This window comes from Triticum dicoccoides, chromosome 4A, assembly GCF_002162155.2.
Source record: "Triticum dicoccoides isolate Atlit2015 ecotype Zavitan chromosome 4A, WEW_v2.0, whole genome shotgun sequence".
NCBI lineage: Eukaryota > Viridiplantae > Streptophyta > Magnoliopsida > Poales > Poaceae > Triticum > Triticum dicoccoides.
In genome coordinates, this window is record NC_041386.1 from 733,150,310 (window position 1) to 733,156,778 (window position 6,469).

The window sequence follows — 6,469 nt, forward strand, 5'->3', positions numbered from 1 at the left end:
CTAGATGGCTTTTTCTCTCTCTTTGAATCTCAATACAATGTTCTCCTTGATCTTCTTGGAGATCTATTCGATGTAACTCTTTTTGGGGTGTGTTTGTCGAGATCCGATGAATTGTGGGTTTATGATCAAGTTTACCTATGAGAAATATTTGAATCTCCTCTGAATTCTTTTATGTATGATTGGTTATCTTTGCAAGTCTGTTCGAATTATCTGTTTGGTTTGGCCTACTAGATTGATCTTTCATGCAATGGGAGAAGTGCTTAGCTTTGGGTTCAATCTTGCGGTGTCCTTTCACAGTGACAGCAGGGGCAGCAAGGCACGTATTGTATTGTTGCCATCGAGGATGAAAAGATGGGGTTTATATCATATTGCTTGAGTTTATCCCTCTACATCATGTCATCTTGCTTGATGCGTTACTCTGTTCTTCATGAACTTAATACTCTAGATGCACGCACGAGTCGGTCAATGTGTGGAGTAATAGTAGTAGATGCAGGCAGGAGTCGGTCTACTTGTCACGGACGTGATGCCTATATACATGATCATGCCTAGATATTCTCATAACTCTGCACTTTTCTATCAATTGCTCGACAGTAATTTGTTCACCCACCATAATACTAATGCTATCTTGAGAGAAGCCACTGGTGAAACCTCATAACCTCGGTCCTAACATGTAGTGTGACGACAAAGTCCATGGGTAGATACCAGAAATGGCCATCGGGTATTTCCATGGGGTTGAACCCGACGAGATTGAAATCATAGGTCATACCGGTCTGTAGCATGTTGTTGAAGCGAATTGCTTGGTTGTTGTACGCGATCGCTTCCATCTTTGTTCCCTAATATTTTTTATGAGTCATAACAATAATGAGGAAACAAAACTGTCTATCAAACATGTATTTTTAAAATGTGGGCTATAAACATACGGGCTATCAAGTAGTGAGGATTAATGACTTACATGATAATCGAGTAGTATGCACTCAAGGTACAAGTTTCCCATGTCATTCTCCTTGATTTGAGCCTTCCATAGGACCCTAGCATGAATGATCCAGCAATTTTGATATATATGCTCCATTTGGACACGATGAAAAGTCAAGTTCCTATGCGTAGAATAGAAAGAACGGATGAGGTAAATTAGTGAGCGATGATGGCAAACAGCCGTACAATGTGATTATTCTATCTTGCCTGTTCTTCGGAGGGATGATGGGTTGACTAATGATAGGAACCCGCGGCGATGCTATCACCCTCTTAGAGGTGATCAATCGGTATGAGTTTACCATGGTCGTGGAGGAGATGGCTTTTCTTCTGTAGAAAGATGGAGACAAAAATGGTGTTGCAGAAAGATGGAGACAAAGATGGTGCTGTGGGGCTTTTTTATAAGCATAGTGGGCGGCGGTAAATTGAAAAATGGTTAAGAAAATTTGATTTTGGGCGGGCGGCGGGAAAATGAAAAATGAAAAATGGTCAATAATCGTATCTTTAATATTTGGCAACCTATTGAAAATTGTGTATTTATCAGGGAAACAGACACGTTAAAATCGGTCCATGATCAACCCAGCTGATTTGTGATTTGTGATTCACAATATATTTAATTTATGCAAAACTGTGATTTATGATCACTTGCCTTTTCAAAATGTAACTGATTTATCACATGCATATACAATCTTAAATTCATGCCGTAATATATTAATTAGAGGAAATTATTTAACGAGGCTAGCTTGTCTCGAACGACCAATTATTTAACGAGGCTAGCTTGGTTCGATATGTGCACAAAGTAATCTATCCGTAATGATTTTTGTTGGTTCACTTTTTAAAAAAACTGACCGCGTCCGTTTTTGTAAGTACTGCGGCAAAACTTCAGTATGATATATACCACAGTAACTTAAACAACAATATTTTTTTAAGCCAAACACTTCAAAGTATGCAGTACTTAGGCTACCCTTGGCAGCAAAGAATTTTTTGAAGTTTTCGGAGAATACTCTAGTTTTTCTAGAGACCCACAATTTTAAATACTTTGACGTGTTGGGTGTCCAAAAATACTGAAGTTCTATAAACCGTAGTATTTCCAAAACTGTGACATTTCCGTTGTATCTAAAGAAAGAGGTCCAACCTCTTCTTTTTCTAAAGAGAAGCGTGAGAACGTTGTGGAGAGAGCTGCTTGCTACCTACAATGTCTGAAAAATATAATATGTCTAAAAAATAATAATATGTTATATGTCTATCTTGTAACAGTACCATGTCTATTTTTGCTATCTAAATAGTTTTCGAGTAAGCACTTGTATCACTGCTGCCATTGCTAAAACATGGCACGGGGCTGAGAACAAACATGCAACTTAAGAAAATCTTCTGTTCTTCTCAACATGTAGTGATAAATGAAACTGACAATAGCATGTTTATTGGGAAAAATAAAAGAAAACTAAAAATCACATTGTCATCGAGCATAAATAAGAGACAACAAGCAAATTAATAACTATTCATTATTTGACTCCGAACGATTACATTCACAAATGCTATTCAGGAGCACTGAAACAACTAACATACTAAGATATATAAATAACATTGTAGACCTCCTCATGCTTGGTCCTTTGAAGGTGGTGGTGGCTTCTTGTCGCATGCTTGGATATGCTTCACGACCATCTCCGTCAACTGATTTATTTGGTTAATCAAAGTTTGCACCAACATGCTAGTATGTTGTTGTGCCTGCAGAATCTCATAGTTGCTGGTACCCCAACCGTCTTTCCTCTCTGCATTTGACCCCGTGTCACGCTAGATATCCCAGTCTGAGGGGACATGTGCACGAGGGATGTTTTGCACCTCACGACGTCGGATTAGGTTATCAAAGTGGTTTGTGAAAAACATGGATGGGAATTGGATAGGCAAGTTATGACTATGCATGTTTAGTTTCTTACACTTTGGTGCGGATCCCTCACCAACATAATGATCTCGGTGCGGTTCGTCCTCATCTTCCAGTTGACCAAGATCATCAGGGTGAAGCTGTGTTGTTTCTTCCTGATCTTGATGGTTATCCTCAGCCCCATCGATGCTGAAGCCAGAGGAACTGTTGGATGACGACATGTCAAAGTAAGCACCAAAGTGAGGGATAACCATCGATGGGGTTGAGGATAACCATCAAGATCAGGAAGAAACGACTCAGCTTCATCCTGATGATCTTGGTCAGCTGGCACTGGTGGAAAAAGGGCCTTTGGTCGCGGTTCGCAACTGCCATTAGTCGCGGTTGCGCAACCGCGACAGAACGGGCGCGACTAAAGGCCCCCCCCCTTTAGTCGCGGTTGCTTAAGAACCGCGACTAAAGGCCCGTCCACGTGGGCGCCAGGTGGCCGTCGGGGCGGAGGACCTTTAGTCGCGGTTTTTCTGGCCAACCGCGACTAAAGGCCGCCGCAGGTTTAGGGTTTTAGCCCCCCCCCTAAACCTGTTTTCTGTTTAATTTGTATTGTTTTATTTCTTTTGTGCTTTATTTTAATTTTGAAGGAGTTTCATATATTCTACAGTACTACATACATGCATATGAATGTACAATTTCAAATAAATTTGAAATTAGAACCAAAAAGAATTCAAGAGGAATATACAATATATATTCAATATCATCGGATGACCATATACAATTTTGAACAAGTTTCCATACATGATTTAATGCATATAAAGTTCTACGTCCTCGTAATAGTGTTCTCCTTTAGGATGGAGGACTTCCCTGCTGAACCATCCAGCTAGTTCCTCTTGAAGTGGTCGGAAGCGAGCTTCTGGACTAAGCATCCACCGGAGGTTATTCCTCTTAGCATTGGTATCACTCGGAACCCGCTCAGAGGTGTATCTCCGGATCATCTCACAGACATAGTATCCACATAGATTGGTCTCCGGTGGCTGAATATCCCCAGCATTCTTAGCCTTTAACATTTTGAATTCTAGCTCTTTTTTGAATTCACCGACCTTTGTATCTACGAACCGTCTCCAAACCCTACGAGGAAAAGAAAATTAAATGAACAAGAGAGTTATTAATTAGTTACTTGATATTAGGAAATGAACGAAATAGGCCGATCGATATAGAGCGCAAATGAATGAAATAATTACTTCTGCAGCATTCTTCTCATGCCGCCCCAAAGCTTTGGATCCATATTCACAGAGTCGTGGACGAGACATTCTGAGGTGTTAACTTTAATTACTAGCAGAATCCAGTGGAACCTGCGGACACGATACATGCACAGTACGTCATGCATAACTCATCGATTAGCCGGCCACATACCATGCATGGAGTAAACAAAAGAGAATGTGCTCAAGACAGAAACACTCACTCAAAATGGTAAGGAAATAGAATATCACTTTTGAGTTCCTGCTTTGTAAGAAACTGCCACAGGTCTGCCTCCACGTCGGCGGGGTAACGCTCCAACACATGTCCATTAACGATGTGTGGGTCAATGAACCCAACATCATGGATGTTCCTTACTCTGCATTCCTTAATCTTCATTCTGCATGTATAATAGCGGACACAACAATATAGTTAGGACATACATATAGTGCAGGCAATATGAACGAGATGGGGTAGAAATTAATAAATCACTTACAGAACGTAGCAACTGATGATAGATTTATCGAGCTCGCGCAGATTGAAAAGCTGGAACAATTCACTCAGTTCAATTTGTACATAGTAATGTTTGAAGTGATGCTCATGTCTAACTTCCGCATAAATATATTCTTTGGCGTTTTTATTTTTTATGTAACCCTTGTACCATTTCAGCAGACCTTTCATTTGTGGAGGTAGATCCTTTTCCTGCGCAGGCTCGACGAGAGGCCCATTCTTGACATATGTAATTACTACCTCCTTCACTGGCGCCTCATCAAGGCCTAACAGTTCACGAAGAGTAATACCTAAGTTGGCCGCTTGTTCTCTGGCACTCGTTACAGTCAATCCCTGTGCTGCCGCAGCTTGTATGATCTCGGGGGCATCCGGACAGAAGGCTTGCACTATAAGCGGGGCAATCGATTGTTTACTTTGTTCCCCGAGCTGGGCAACTTGTTTCCCGCTTTTTTTTACTTTCGGCCTTCTCCCGCTCTTTGTTCTCCTTGAACATGAGTGCCTGCCTGCGAAGTTCACGTGCATAGTCGTTAGGCAGATTCTTCGCGGCTTGGGACGGTGTGCTCAAAAATGACTTAGCCCACTTCTTTTGCTCATCAGAAAATACTGGCTTGGGCTCGGGCTCTCTTTTCTTCTTGCAGTCCGCCTTCCATTTCTCCAAATCAGCAGCCGCGGCCGCGTCGACTTCCTCGGCACTACGTTCCCAAGGCCTTGTGGGGAGAGGCTTCAGTGATGGCTCCGGTACCTTTGTGGTCTTAGGTACATAAGGGTCCGGGTTAATAATCCAGGACTGCTTCTGCTTCTTTGCCGGAGGTGGATTGGGGGGCGGCGTCTGATCACCCGCCGGACGAGGACTGGGGGGCGGCGGCTGATCACCCGCCGGACGTTGTGGACTGGGGGGCGGCGTCGGCTGACGTGACGGAGGTGTAGGTGAACCGCCACCACCACCACCACCACCACCACCGCCACCGCCACCACCACCACCGTAGGGGGGTGGACTTGTTGTCCTTGGCGCCTCGCCTGGAAACTTGATAAACTTCTTTTGCCATAGAATGAAATGGTGCTTGACATCTCCAAGTCTTTTCTCCCCTTCAGGTGTAGCAATGTCAATCTCCAGGTCCTCAAACCCTTGGACTATGTCCTCCACCGTGACACGAGCATAGCCATCTTGAATGGGGTTGTTGTGGTGGAGTGCTCCAGGTAAACATGGTAAAGCACTGCCGATGGCTACCTTCATGGACATGTTCCCGATAGGATAATACAGATGACATTCTTTCATCTCCTTTATATCGTCCACGGGGTAGCGAGGATGCTCCGGTGAAGTAATTTCGACCACCAGAGGCTCCGGTGCAGTAATTTGGACCACCAGAGGCTCCGGTGCAGTAATTTCGATCGTCGGTGCATCTGCACTAGCCGGTGGGGCCTCCATGGAAGCCACGCTGCTTCTCCGCTGCTGGCTTCCGAGATCCGCTGGATGATCTTCCTGCTGCACCCGAGCTGCATCTCTTTCGGCTACTAGTACACTCATGGTTTTCTTCATCACATCCATTTCCGATGCCAACCGCGCCACAACATCTGCTTCCCGATCCATCTTTCTCTTACGGCTTCTGTAACCGTACGGGTCATCGTTCTGGGGGAACCCTATTTTCCACGGAATGTGCCCCATGCCTCGTACACGTCCTCCGTGTTCAGGATTCCCGAGGGCTTTTGTCAGCGCGTCGTTCTCTCTGTTGAACTTGATCTTCCCCTGTTGAGCATCCCTCATTGCGTTAATAAGGGCTTGGGTGGGTTTAATTAATTTGCCCCGGTAAACACACTCCCCTGTCTCCGGGTTCAGCGTTCCCCCATGCCCGTACCACCAGCTTTTGGCCCTTGGGTCCCATCCCT